At 47.2% G+C, this 15,167-nt stretch overlaps 1 protein-coding gene across 34 annotated transcripts in view; it reads right to left on the reverse strand.

Moving 5' to 3' along the window:
* Positions 1-15,167, reverse strand: part of PPP6R3 (protein phosphatase 6 regulatory subunit 3) — a 133,042-nt gene that overhangs the window by 104,027 nt on the left and 13,848 nt on the right. Inside the window, exon 1 of one of the 34 annotated variants that reach the window (XM_070062640.1) lies at positions 10,432-10,567. The exons of the other annotated variants lie outside the window; for them this stretch is intronic. The gene's annotated coding sequence lies outside the window, so the exon portion shown is untranslated. Of the gene's footprint in view, positions 1-10,431; positions 10,568-15,167 lie in introns of those variants that run through there. 34 annotated transcript variants of the gene reach the window in all.

The following is a 15,167-nucleotide window of genomic DNA, read 5'->3' on the forward strand; positions in this document are numbered from 1 at the left end:
CGGCACCACCAACAAATAGATGGCAGAGGGGGAAAAGAACGAAGAATGAGGAACCTACAGGTTCAAAAACCAAGCAGCCCTTATTTGGACCAGCACTTGCCAAAATTAGAAACTGTACCCAAAAAAGTATGTTGTAAACTGTAAACTTCAACATGACGAGGTACTGAATAATATCAAACTAGTGTGTGGGACTTTTTCTTTAGATACGATATTTTATTGTTATGGTTAAAACCCTAAAAAATTGCTAGAAAAGTCTCATTTTTGAAAAATATATACTGATATTTATGGAAGAAACAAAATAATTACTTGGGGATTATTTAAAATATTTATTTATTTGAGAGGTAGAGCTACAGACAGAAAGACGGAGAGGGGCTGGTGCTGTGGTACAGTGGGTTAAAGCCCTGGCCTGAAGCACCAGCATTCCATATGGGTACCAGTTCAAGTCCCGGCTGCTCCTCTTCCGATCCAGCTCTCTGCTGTGGCTTGGGAAAGCAGTGGAGGATGGCCCAGGTCCTTGGGCCCCTGCACCTGCATGGGAGACCCGGAGGAGGAAGCTCCTGGCTTTGGATGGGCACAGCTCCGGCCTTCGTGGCCATCTAGGGAGTGAACCAGTGGATGGAAGACCTCTCTCGTCTCTCTCTCTCTCTCTGTAACTCTTTCAAATAAATAAAATAAATCTAAGAAGGAAAGAAAGAAAGACAGACAGACAGACAGAAAGACAGAGAGGTTTTCCATCCACTGGTTCTCTCCCCAGATGGCCGATCCAAAGCCAGGAACTTCTTCCGGGTCTCCCATATGGGTGCAAGGCCCAAGCACTTGGACCATCTGCCACTGCTTTTCCAGGCCACAGCAGAGAGCTGCAACGGAAGAGGAGCTGCAGAGACATGAACCAGCACCCATATGAGATACTGGCGCTGCAAGTGTAGGCTTAGCCTACTACACCATAGCACCAGCCTCGGGGATCTTCTTCAAAACAACATTGTGCTGATCAAAAAAGAAAATTATAACAGAACTTTTTTTTAAGATTTATTTATTTGAAAGGCAGCGTTAAAAAGAGGCAGAGGCAGAGGCAGAGAGAGAGAGAGAGAGACAGAGGTCCTCCATCTGTAGGTTACTCCCCCATTGGCTGCAATGGCTGGAGCTGCGCCGATCCGAAGCCAGGAGCTTCTTTCAGTCTCCCACATGGGTACAGGAGCCCAAGGACTTGGGCCATCTTCCACTGCTTTCCCAGGCCACAGCAGAGAGCTGGATGGGAAGTGGAGCAGCCAGGTCTCAAAATGGTGCCCATATAGGATGCTGGCATCGCAGGCGACAGCTTTACCCACTATGCCACAGTGCCAGCCCCTAGAACTTTCTTCTTCAGAACACAACCTCTCAACAGAACAGGCAGATACTCACAACACATACACAGAGCATACAAAAGATTCCTAACCACAATAAAAGAATCCTACTAAGCATTATGTTTATTTTTTAAGATTTACTTATTTGAAAGGCAGAGCTAGAGAAGGAGAGACAGAGATAGAATCTTCCATCTGTTGGTTCACTCCCCAAATGGCTGGGCAGGTCTGGAACCAGGAGCTTCTTCTGGGTCTCCCACGTGGGCACAGGGGCCCAAGCCCTTGATGCCCACATGGGATACCCGTGACACCGGCACATGCTACACCACAACACTGACCCCTAAGTATTGTATTTTAAAATATTTTCACAAACTCTTTGATACTCTTCTCAAAACAGAAACTTAAAAAGTGCCTCCACTTCTCTTCCCTTGGTTTAATGAAAGCTGGGCCTGGAGTGCTCCTCTACCAAACAGAACACAGCAACGTTCACTGGAGTGCTCCTCTACCAAACAGAACACAGCAACGTTCACTCCGACTCCTAAGGCTCCATCACGGACGTGACAGCCCGGCACCTGGTGCTGTCTCGAGTCACTCTCCTAGGGAGGGAGCAGTCACGTATCCCGAGAATAAAACACTCAGGCGTCCCCAGCAAAGGCTTCCGTGTACAGGACCTGAGGTGTCCCAGCTGCAGAACTAACCTGCCAAGGCACGTGAATGGACCCCCCAGCTCCACCCAGCCCTCAGGAGGCCAATCCCACGGGAGCCATGCTGCACCACCTTGCCACCGGGCTCACAATGTTTGGAGATAATTTAATATGTGACAATTAACAGACAGCTAATAGAGTAAGAATAATAGATAACAATAGAAAATGGAACAAGATTCAAATATATCCTTCACCAAAAAGGATTTCCAATGATCAATAAAAGAAAGAAAAGGTATCTGGGGCCAGCACTGTGGCCGCTCCTGGCTCCAGACATTGCAGCCAACTGTAGTGAACCAGTGGATCAAAGACCTCTCTCTCAGACAGCGCAGTGGCTCACTTGGCTAATCCTCCGCCTGCAGCGCCGGCACCCGGGGTTCTAGCCCCAGTTGGGGCGCCAGGTACTAGTGCCGGTTGCTCCTCTTCCAGTCCAGCTCTCTGCTGTGGCCCGGGAGTGCAGTGGATGATGGTCCAAGTGCTTGGGTCCCTGCACCTGCATGGAAGACCGGGAGGAAGTACCCAGCTCCTGGCTTCAAATCAGCACAGCGCCGCCTATAGCGGCCATTTGGGGGGTGAACCAACGGAAGGAAGACCTTTCTCTCTGTCTCTCACTGTCTATAACTCTCTCTCTGTCTCTCTCACTGTCTAACTCTGCCTGGCAAAAACATTAAAAAATAAAAATAAAAAAGACCTCTCTCTCTCTCTCTCCTCTAACTCTGACTTTCAAATAAATAAATCTGTAAAAAAATAAAGAAAAGAAAAGACACCTGACTTCACTGGTGCAAATCAGAAGCGCCATAATCTATTCCCACCCTGCTAGCAGTAGGACTGAAGGGGAGAGAGGACAGAGTTAAGAGGAGCTTTCACAGGCTGCTGGTAGAAGTGTAATTTGACACAACCACCTTAGTAGACTCTGCAAAATCTCCAACACTGACCACACCCCTATACAACCAGCACATTCACAGCCAGGTGTATTTTCAAGAGCAGTGCACACATAGGTTCACCAAAAGACTAAAACGTTGTATGTTCAAAGCAGTACTATTTGTTAATGGTCCCACACTAGCATGTATCCAAATGTTCATCAACAGAATAAACAATGAAGCTGCATTCAGAAACAAGAACAACTGCATGCAGTAATGTGGATAATCTCACAAACAATGCCAAAAAAAAAAAAAAAAAAAAAAAGACTAAAGAGCACATAGTGTAGAGGCCAGCACTTCTGCAGAGCGGGTGAAACAACCATCTGCATTGTCAGCATCCCAAATGGCGTCAGTTCAAGCCCCGGCTGCCCCACTTCTGATCCAGCTCCCTGCTAATACACCTAGGGAAAGCAGCAGAGGATGCCCCAAGTGCTTGATCCCCTGCACCTGCGTGGGAGACCCGGAGAAGCTCCTGGCTCCTGGCTTCAGATCTGTTCATCTCTGGCCACTGCAGCCATTTAGGGAATGAAACGGCAGATAGAAAACCTTTCTCTCTCTCTCTCTCTGCTTCTCTGTAACTCTGCCTTTCAAATAAACAAATAAGTCTTTTTTGTGTGGCTGGCACCGTGGCACAGTAGGTTAATCCCCTGCCTGCAGTGCCGGCTTCCCATATGGGCGCTGGTTCTAGTCCCGGCTGCTCCTCTTCCAATCCAGCTCTCTGCTGTGGCCCGGGGAAAGCAGCAGAGGATGTGCCAAGTGCTTGGTCCCCTGCACCTGCATGGGAGACCAGGCAGAAGCTCCTGGATCCTGGCTTTGGATAGTTCTGGTCATTGCAGCCATTTGGGGAGTGAACCTCTCCCTCTGTCTGTAACTCTACCTTCCAAATAAATGAATAAAATATTTAAAAAATAAAATAAGTATTTTTAAAAAACGTATATACTGTAGATTTCCAGGACCAAAACCTGGCAAAGCCACATCAGTGCTGCTGGATGCCCCTGTGTGAGGGAGACTGCAAATGGACACAAGGGGACCTCTTAACAACTGACTCCCAGGTGTGTTTTGGCTTGTGAAGAGTCATTTATGACACACGTGCTTTTCTGTATTTCTATTATAATTCAATGATATTAGAAGTAATAAAGGAGAGCAGAGGAATCAGGAGAGAAGAGGGGCAAGAGTGGCTCAGGGATGTGGTGTTGAGCTGGGATTGGATTCCTCAACCTGTTCTATGCCTGTGCACGTCAAAGTCTCCCCAATAATAAGGTTTCAACTGTTTAAAATAGAAAACTGAGAATTGCTAGTACAGGAAAATGGGTAATTTTTCTTATCATAGATATCAAAAGACTAGAACTGGACCCAATTACTACTATGAATCTTTCCTTGAGTACAAAGTTATAAAATAGCAATTTCCAAAGATTTTAAGGTAGAAAAAAAAGGGAAATGTTTAAATGCAGGGGATACAGAACATTGTAGGGAACACCACAAAACAATCCAGGTGGTCTACACTGGACCTAAATGTCCGATAACTAACAACAGTTTGTCTGCATTAAGGTTATTTCTATGCAAAGAAATATACTCATTTAAAGTGATGCAATCAAAATTTTTCAAAGAAAACATGGAGTAAATCTTTATGGCCTTGGTTCTGCAAAGCCTTCTAAGATCTGATATTAAAAAAAAAAAAAAAACACACAGGAAAACAACAACAACAACAAACAGATAAACTGGACTTCAGCAAATAAAACATTTCTGTGTTCAGTGACACCAAGCAGTGAAAGACAACTCACAGAACGGGAGAAAATATTTACAGATCACTCGTCATGAAGACTGCGGTCGGAACACAAGAAACTGTTACAGCTCAATAGCAAAGACAAGCAATTCACTGTTGTTTAGAAGTTGTCTTTATCGCTCTGCCTTTCAGAGAGAGGGAGATCTTCCATCTGCCAATTCACTCTCCAAATGCCCACAACACAACAGCGAGGGCTGGACCATACCAAAGCAAGGAAGGTCTCCCACGGAGGCAGCAGGAACCCAAGTACCTGGACCATCATCAGCTACCTTCTAGGCCATTAGCAGGGAGCTGGATAAAAAGCAGAGACAGGACTTGACTTCGTGCTCCCATACAGGATGAAGACATTCCAAGCAGCTGCTTAACCCACTGATCCACAATGCCTGGCCCCAATTCAATTTTACAGTGGGTAAATAGGGGTTAGGGGCTGCTACTGTGGTGTAGCAGACAAAGCAGCAGTCTGGGATGCCAGCATCCCATATGGTCGCTGGTTAGAGTCCTGGCTGCTCCACTTTCAATCCAACTCCTTGCTAATGTGCCTGGGAAAGCAGCAGAGGATGGCCCAACTTACATGGAAGACCCAAAGATGATCCTGGCTCCTGGCTTCGACCCAGCCCCAGGCACTGCAGCCATCTGGGGAGTGACCCAGTGGATGGAAGTTTGATCTTGATCTCTCTCTCTCTCTCTCTCTCTCTCTCTCTCTCCCTTTTAAATAAATAAATTTTTTAAACATGTGCAGATACAGGGCACATGGCCCAGTGGCTAGCATGCCCATGTCTTACATCGGAGCACCTGAGTTCCAGTGCTGATCTGGGTCCCAGTTTCCTGCTAGTGTGCATCATGCGAGGCTGGAGGGTACGGCTCAAGTTCCTGGGTCCCTGGCCCCCTTGTGGAAGACCTGCACCGAACCTCCTCTTCCGACGGCACAGCCTCGGTCACTGCGCGCATCAGAGTAGACCAGCAGGTGGGAACACACCCCTCTCTCATCTCAGAACAACAATAATAATGACAGTCAGTAAGTAATCTGAGTAGAAATCTCTCCAAAGACAGACGACTGGCCAAAAAGCACATGGCTCAGTCACTAGCCATCACCAAACAAATGCAAACGAAACCACAGCGAGAGGCCGCTTCACACCCACTTCAGGAACACGCTATCAGCACAGATGAGTCTTCCAACAAGCCCGTCACAAAGATCACATGCTGCATGATGCCACTGTCACGAAATGAGCAGAACAGGAAAACTAAACACACAGCATATCATGGCCCAGGCCATGTGGAGAAACAGGTCTGACTACTAACGGGTACTGGGGTTTTCTCCAGAGTAGTGAAAATACTCCAGGTGCTGTGAATACTGCTAAAAACCCTGAGCTACATGCTTTCAGCAGGTTACCTGCATGGCATGTGAGTGTGTCCTTGAGCTGTTTAACAAGAAGGATACAGCCCACAGGTGTGCAAGTCCCAAGCCTGCTTAAGGGTTTAACATCTATACTGTGCTTTACCAATGTATTCACACATTTTTCTTTAAACCTCACAATAATATTTAGGGTAATTTTTATCATTTTAGAGATAGCAACTGATCCAGGTAACACAAGTAGTAGCTAGGCCAAGATTCAGAAATGTCACCCTCCTTGCACCATGCTGCCACCTCCCAAACCAACAGCGCTTGGTTTCACAGGCGGAGCTGTGACAACGGCAGCTATTATCCGGAGGACCTCTTGTGCACCAGCAGTCCTTAAACAACACTGTGTCTGGCACTTCACTGGCACTGAATAAATCTTAATAAATCTTACTTATTTCTCACAACTCCAACTACAGTTGAAGATTAACTCTAAAAAATTAACTCACCTAAGTTTATTGTAATAACCTTATCTGATACAGAATTTGTTTTGGGGTCCTTTTTAAGCACATGGTTCAGGAAGCAGTGGGGAAGGACAGAACAGACAACAGAGGGGAATGATGGGTACGGCACTTCAGAGAAAACCAAAGGGCAGGCTCAAGACACCAAAGCACAACCTGTAAGCTTCTGCAATGCTAGTGGGTGCCAACGAGACGGAAATCTCACGGTCAAATGATGTAAACAAAACACGCACTCAAGATAAAACCACAACGAAAGGCAACATCTGAAATTTTTTTTTACCATTCTATTAATTTTTCTTAATTTTCTTAATCAGAAATCCATAAGGCATTCCACTGTATCAGTGAATCCGGAAACAAATCACAAATTAAAACTTATTAACATTAGAAGGGTAGTATGAACAACAGACACACTCATGTACTGCTGATATACTCTAAGGGGGATCCACAATTCCACTTCTGGATATAAACTCAAGAGAACTGAGAACAGGAACTCACAGAAATGTGCCTACACGCAAGCTCCTAGTAGCATTATTCATGACAGCCAGAGGTCGGGGCCACGTACAGAGCGCTGACGAACAGACAAGCAAAACGTAGTCCACCCATACAACACAACACAATTCAGACCTTAGAGGGAGGTGATTCTGACACACGCCACAAAACAGACGAACTCCAAGACACTAGTTGTGGAGTCACAAAACGACAAATACCATGTGGTTCCACTTACAGGACAGTCCTCAGAGAGAAAGGAAAACAACACACCACCGTCGCTGCCTGTGGCCGAGGGGCTGGGGGCCGGGGACCGACTGCTGAATCGCTATTAGATCTCAGCGTGGGAAGACGCAGTGCTCTGGAGCCGGACGGTGGTGACAGGTGCACAACAGTGAACTGTACATTCAGGACAGTCCGAACGGGACTCAGCATGTGGCAGCTGGGAAGTCGTCACTGCCTCTCAGCAACAAGGGAAAAGTGAACTAGAAACATCAACAACTCTTCCTGGGTCTGTCGGAGAAGGGAGGCCCTAACTGCTGCCCTCCTAAACTGAGGCGACAGCCAGCAGACACCGAGGTCACAACGCAGTGCAGAAGGGGCAGGACGCCCTGGGCGCCCACAGATGGACCGCCGGGGCTCGGTGTGGACAACGCTGAGCCACAGCTAAAAACCGCGGCAGAATCCAGTTCCACCTGGGGAGCGCGACAAGGTCCTCGTAATAAATACTGAAGAAAAAATCCCTTCGCTTCTGGTAGGGAGAGAGCAGAGGAACTTTGTAGAAACACGGCTCAAGGGCACTGAAGTGTGCTAGCGCACGCTGGCCCCAACAAGCGCTGCCCTCCAAAGAACTCAGCAGACAGAGCCTAACCTGCTGCGCTCTCACCAGAGCCGGTTCTGTCCAGGCACTGCATGCGAGGTAAAGCTGCACCAAGCACCGGCCAGGTTCCCGGTCCAGAAAAGCTCGCAGAAGGCTGAGACTCATCATCAGCATGCAGAAGACTTCTCTTCCCCATCTGGGACACAAGTAAGGGTCCATCTGCCGCAGTTCCTTTTACCTGGGTAATCAGGTCTGCCCTCCAACAAACCCCACAGGGCAGACACGGAGCACCGCCGTACAGGGCTGAGCAAGCATCAGAACCAGAAGCAGACATGCCACGAATGGTGGAGACAACAGACCAGGAGTTCAGCCCAATTACCTACCTCATTTACGTACTTATTCATTTACTGAGAGACAGACTGACAGACTGGAGCAGCGGGTTAAAGCTCTGGTCTGAAGCGCTGGCATCCCATAGGGGCACCAGTTCAAGTTTCAGCTGCTCCACTTCCGATCCAGCTCTCTGCTGTGGCCCGGGAGTGCAGTGGAGGATGGCCCAAGTCCTTGGGCCCTGCACCTGCATGGGAGACCAGGAGAAGCACCTGGCTCCTGGCTTCAGATCGGTGCAGCTCCGGCTGTTGGTGGCCACCTGGGAGTGAACCAGGGGATGGGAGACCTCTCTTTCTCTCTCTGCCTCTCCTCCTCTCTGTGTGTAACTCTGACTTTCAAATAAATACATAAAATTCTTAAAAATAAAAAATCTGCTGAGCAGATATTTTAAAAAAAGAGAGAGAGAGAGAGAGAGAGCCGGGGAGAGGCGGTCTTTAGGCCCCTCCTGGGTCCCTTGCCCACACTGTCGCCACTCTGAAAATTCTGAGAAAGGGACTGGACGTGAACTGACCCGTCTGAGGCCAGGCTCGGAGGTGCCGCACACATTTCCGGATCACCTGCTTTTCCTTGCCCAGCCCACCCAGGAGCAGCAATCAGATTGTTCAAGCCTAGCTGTGGAGGAGAAAGATGTAATCATGAACATGCCCTACTCCCTCTCGGCTGCAGGGAGCGGCTGAAGGCCTGGTAAGAGCCGTCCATGAGTTCGGGACAGTTGCTTTGCTTGGCCTGGGAACGGGCGAGGAGTGAAGGAACTTTGTGGAAATTTGCACAGGGCCATTAGGAAACCCTAACCTTGAAACAGATGCAATACTAACCAATTCACAATTTTGTCATCAGTAAAATTAGCCAGATTTCCTCAAAAAGGCCCTTCCAACTTCGAAATGATTTGGTCAGTGTGACTGAACGTGAGGTACAGTCGAGACTGACACCCGCTCCCGCTGTTCTGCAGTGCCTCCAGCGCACAGTAAGGTACACTGTACAGGTACACACAGTACACAGTACACTGCACACACAGTACACTGTACAGGTGGCAGTCACATGGCCACCAGCAGAGAAAGCATGGACTGTACAGGCCAGTGCTAGGCGACTGCAGGCAGTCAATAAACACTTGTTGAACTGAAGAAAAGAAAAACATTAAAAGGAAAAAAAAAAAAAAACCAAGAAGAGATGGAAGAGGGGTACACTACTACAGATCCTATAGATATTAGAAAGACAATAAACGACTATTACGAACAACTACTCTTTGTGCCAAAATTTGACAACCCCAGTGAACAGAACCATTCTTTAAAGGAAACAACCTGTCAAAACATACACAAAAAGAAACAATCTCAATGTTTGTTTATAGTTGAATCAATTATTTTTTAGAAAACTGGGTCCAACAATGTATAAAAAATTATACGCCACAACCAGGTACTTATTCCATCAAAAAGCAGCTTACCACTATTCATCACAACAAAGGCTGAAGAAAAGCAGCACTGATTCCTAACAACAGACGCAGAAAAAGCAGTTGAGAGAGTCCAACAGTCACAGCGAAAACTCGGGACACCAGGACTAGAGGGGAGCTTCCTCAACTTCATACACAAACATCTGTAAGAGAACACCATGGCCAGGGCCGGCACCACAGTCTCTTCATAATACGCCTTTCCATGAACTTTTTAAAGACCCCCGGGACACATGTATGTAAGTTTCTTTGTGGGGCCAGCGCTGTGGCACAGCGGGTTAACATTAGATCCCCTATCTGAAACACCCGGATAAAAAACTGACAAAATATGCACGAGATTTATACAAGGAAAAGCATAAAACTGACGGTACTGGAGAAGAACAAAACAGATGGAGACGCTCCCCATGAACGGACAGGGAGACAACGCTGTCCAGTCAGTTCTACAGATTCCGTGGAATCCTGGTCACAACCTGCTGACACGGCTCATAAGAGGTAGTAACACACGGCCGGCGCCGCGGCTCACTAGGCTAATCCTCCGCCTAGCGGCGCCGGCACACCGGGTTCTAGTCCCGGTCGGGGCGCCGGATTCTGTCCCGGTTGCCCCTCTTCCAGGCCAGCTCTCTGCTGTGGCCAGGGAGTGCAGTGGAGGATGGCCCAGGTGCTTGGGCCCTGCACCCCATGGGAGACCAGGAAAAGCACCTGGCTCCTGGCTCCTGCCATCGGATCAGCGCGGTGCGCCGGCCGCAGCACGCCGGCCGCGGCGGCCATTGGAGGGTGAACCAACGGCAAAGGAAGACCTTTCTCTCTGTCTCTCTCTCTCACTGTCCACTCTGCCTGTCAAAAAAAAAAAAAAAAAAAAAAAAAAAAAAAAAAAAAAAGGTAGTAACACACAAAGAACTCTTAAAATTCAGGAAGAAAATGCACAATCCAATTTTAAAAACGGGTAAAAGAAACAAACACACACCTCGCCCAAGACATACAGATGACGAGTGGGTGTCTGAAACCGTATCCGAGTCCTGTCGGTAGGAACACCACTACACACCTATTACAAGGGCCAAGCGCCAGAACACATCACCAGATCTGACAAGGATGTGCCACATGGCAACTCTCCTCAGTGCAGAGCAGTACAGCCACTAGAGAACACAGGCTGGCAGTTTCTCGTATTTTATGATCCAGCAACCACACTCAAAAGAACTGAATGCTTGGGGCTGGTGCTGTGGCTCAGCAGGTTAACACCCTGCCCTGAAGCCCGGCATCCCATATGAGCTCCAGTTCAAGACCCAGATGCTCCACTTCCGATCCAGCTCCCTGCTGTGGCCTGGGAAAGCAGTAGAAGATGGCCCAAGTCCTTGGGCCCCTGCACCCACACCGGAGACCCAGAGGAAGCTCCTAGCTTCGGATCGGAGCAGCTCCGGCCACTGTGGCCAATTGGAGAGTGAACCAGTGGATGGAAGACCTCTCTCTTTCTCTTTGCCTCTCCTCTCTCTGTGTAACTCTAACTTTCAAACAAATAAATAAATCTTTAAAAAAATAAATCTTAAAAAAAAAAAAGAACTGAGTGTTTATGTCTTACAAAAACCTAAGCACGATGTTTGTAGCATCTTTATGCACAATCACCAACAGCAGGAAGCTACGCGTATGTCCTTCAGAACCACCATGAGCACACCTCACTACGTCCAGACAAGGGAACATCAGCACTCAAAGTCAATGAGCTGTCAAGACGGGAACTTGATGCATGTTACTAAGGAAAGAAGTCAACCTGAAGAGGATTTTGTCAAGCACACTATGGGACATCTGAGAAAAGGCACAAAAAAAAAAAAAAAAAAGAGAGACACACACAGTAAAAAGCTCGGTGGCTGCCAGAGGTTAAGGAGAAGAGAGGAAGAGAGGTGGATGAGCAGGTGGAACACAAGATTCTCATCCGCTACAGTGGTGGACACATCATCAACATTTGTCAAAACCCGCAGAACGCACAGCACGATGATGCGGTAATCCTAACAAACTCTATTTTGTGTTTAGTTTCACTTTAAAAGTGTTCTAGGAAATAAAGTTGATAAGCTTAAAAAATGGTTAAAATGTAAATTTTGTTATACGTGTTTTACCACCATTTCTACAAGATGTGCTACAGTGCAGCTTAGAAGTAACATCATTATCTCATTGCATGAAAAGACAAGACAGAAAGTGCTGGAGAAGTTTTCTTCCCACTGGCTAAACACTTGTATTCTACAAAGAAGAACAAAAGCCCTCAGCTGTAACTTAGCATTTTACTTCCTTCTGCACTGAACATCGTAGTTCCACAGCTTCTAAGAGCAAGGCACTTTATTATACCAAACTAAAAGCAAGCGGGATTGTTTGTGATGACAACAAAACCTAAAGCCAACTGAAACCACAGGAGTGAGTTCTGGTGTTCCACTGCACAAAGGGTGATCAAAATTAGCCGTACTGTATCCTGTAACTCAAAATAGCTGAGACAGGATTTCGAACTTTCTCACCACAAAGAAATGACGAATGTCTAGGAAGGACAACACCATGCGTATCCTGAGTTCTCTCTGCCTTTCAAACAAATCAATAATTAAAAAAAAAAAAAAAAAAAAAAACATGGCTACACTGACCCCTTTTCATCTTCTAAGATGAAGATTACACACTCATCTTGAAGTCACAGCGTTTAAAACAATACGAGTAAGCATGTAAAGAACCAAGCACAGGACCAGCAGAGTGGTGTGGCAGGTTAGGCTGCCGCCTGCACGCACCGAGCTCCAGTCCCGGCTGCTCCACTTCCAATCCAGCTCCCTGCTACCGCTCCCGGGAAGCAACACAAGACGGCCCAAGTGCCTGGGTCCAGGGTCCTGGATTCAGCCTGCACCAGCCCTGGCCACCACTGCCACTTGTGGAGCAAACCAGCAGATGGAAGACACCGCTCCCCTTCATAAACAAATCTTTTTTAAAAATAAATCTTTAAAAAGAAAAGGAACCAAGCACAAACTGACAACAGTACACACTTAGCAAACAAAACGGGAAGAGACACCCATGTCAGGCAGGTGAGTAAATAAAGACTGCTGACGGCTTACACAGCCCAAAGTTAACAGACGCCGAGCAGCAGGAAACCGGGCGTGATGGTACAGTAATGGCAGGAGTGAGCACTCTAGGGCTTTCGTGTGACACAAACACGCCCAGCGATGTTAACTCTTAATCCCAACCCCGTGTCCCCTGTGATCCTGTCTCATTCTGTCCTTGTTACCCCAGAAGATTCTCATTTGCTGTTGGATAAAAAGTCACATTGCCAATGCATTTTGAATTCCGTGGCGCCAATGAAAACTACTAAGCAGGATTAACGGTGGCTACTCATTCTGTGCGCCTGGATCAACAGGGCTGCTCCTGCGGGCAGCAAACACCCTCACCCTGTGACAGAGCGCTCTGGCAGCAGCAGGGGCTTGCTTCAAGGCCCACCACCGCCCCCAGCCCACACGATACTATGTTTCCAATCGTCTCTTTTTCTTGTATTAGTCAAAGTAAGAAAAGGTTTAACACAGAGGAATAAAAACAAAACCAGTCCTTCTCTTAGGCAGTGCCCTGTACTACAAATGCTGATCTCCCCTCTCCTTTTCCTGAAGATATATCTGGCTCTTCATCTACTTTGATCCACATCCTTTTTTCAGATTGTTTTTTGTGTCCTGTGGCTTGGCTACAGTTACATTTAAAGTTCACATTAATGTTTTGTAGCAATCAAATGATTCCATTTCCAAGCAGGTACTTTTCCTCGAAATCTTTCCCATTTCTAGATATAAACATGAGCTCACTAATGTGAAGGAGTACAAAGTCTCTAAGAAATTCCTTCCTGACACAAAAACATGTCCTCTAAGAGGAGGGGGGAAGAAAGAATCACACTTACTGGCCATTAACATGACCAGAATCCTCTCCTGTGACTCTCAAATGTTTTCAAATACACTCAAAACATCTATCTGATACTTGGTTACCCAGAAGGAGCAATCCAAACTGGCAGAGAGCACCAGCAACCAAAAATAAGAGACCAGACTGGACACGATACGCAAAGCAGGGCTGACAAGAGCAAGGAGCAGCCTTCTCACAGCCCTCCATGCCCACCACAGGACGCACTGGAAGCTAAGGCACGAAGGAGATCGGTGTCGCTCTCTGGGGTCTGACGCACAGTGGCAGCTCAGTGAGCGCCCGCCAATAGCTGGGGCGTCTAGCAGTCCGCCTCACACTAGGTGAACACTGTGACCACAAAGCCAAAAATAACAAGCGGAATCAAGTTTTCAGAAACAAAAAACAGAGAAGTATGCAAACACTGGTATTACCTACAGAACACACGATCAATACCATGGAAACAATACAAAAGATACACTCTGGGCTGGCACAGCGGCGTAGTGGGTAAAGCCATCACCTGCAGTGTCGGCATCCCATATGGGTGCCCAGTGTGAGTTCCAGCTACTCCACTTCCGATCCAACTACCTTGAATCAGCCTGAGAAAGCAGTGGATGATGGTCCAACTCCTTGGACCCCTGCACCTATGTGGGAGACCCAGAAGAAGCTCTGGGCTCCTAGCTTAGGCCTGGCCCAGCCCCAGCCACTGTGGCCATTTGGGGAGTGAACCAATGGATGGAAGATCTCTCTCTTTCTCTGTAACTCTGCCTTCAAATAAATAAATAAATCTTTAAAAACAAAAAGAAGATACACTTTAAGGATAAGAGATTACCAACAAAGAACAAGCAGATGTAAAATAACTGAACAGACTTTATCAAAATGAACAAATACTGAGTAAAATTAAACTCCATCAATGGATAAAATATCAAGCAGACATTGCTGAAAAAGGAATGGTCAAACCCAAAAGTGGAGCTGACAAAGCTACCCAGAAGCCGACACAGAGACGACAAAGATTAGAGAGAGCATGGCAGACGGAGTGAGGGGGGTCTGAGAAAGGTCTAAGCGGAGTACCAGAAAAGACATCCCTGAAAAAAGTAGGCGAGATGGCATCAAGGCAACACCGGCTAGGCCCAGTCACATATCTGACACTGAATCCCACATGGGCGCCAGTTCAAGTCCCTGCTGCTCTGCTTCCAATAGAGCTCCCTGTTAATGCACCTAGGAGAAGCACCAGATGATGGACCCTTACTACCCACGTGGGTAGGACCCAGATGGAGGTACCTGCTCCTGGCTTCAGCCTGGCCTAACCCAGGCCATTGGGACCATTAGGGAAGTGAACCAGCAGATGGAAGATCTGTCTCTCCCTCTCTCCGTCACTCTGCCTTTCCAATAAATAAATTGAATTTTTTTAAAAAAGCAATATTGGCTGAGAACTGTTTTTAGTGTATCAGTCATCAAACAGAGGAAGCATAAGAAATTACCACTCTTGGGCAGGGGCTTTTAACCCGCAGTCAAGACACACTGGGGCGCCTGGGATTATTCCAGCTTCCTGC

This window comes from Oryctolagus cuniculus, chromosome 1 (assembly GCF_964237555.1).
Source record: "Oryctolagus cuniculus chromosome 1, mOryCun1.1, whole genome shotgun sequence".
Taxonomy (NCBI): domain Eukaryota; kingdom Metazoa; phylum Chordata; class Mammalia; order Lagomorpha; family Leporidae; genus Oryctolagus; species Oryctolagus cuniculus.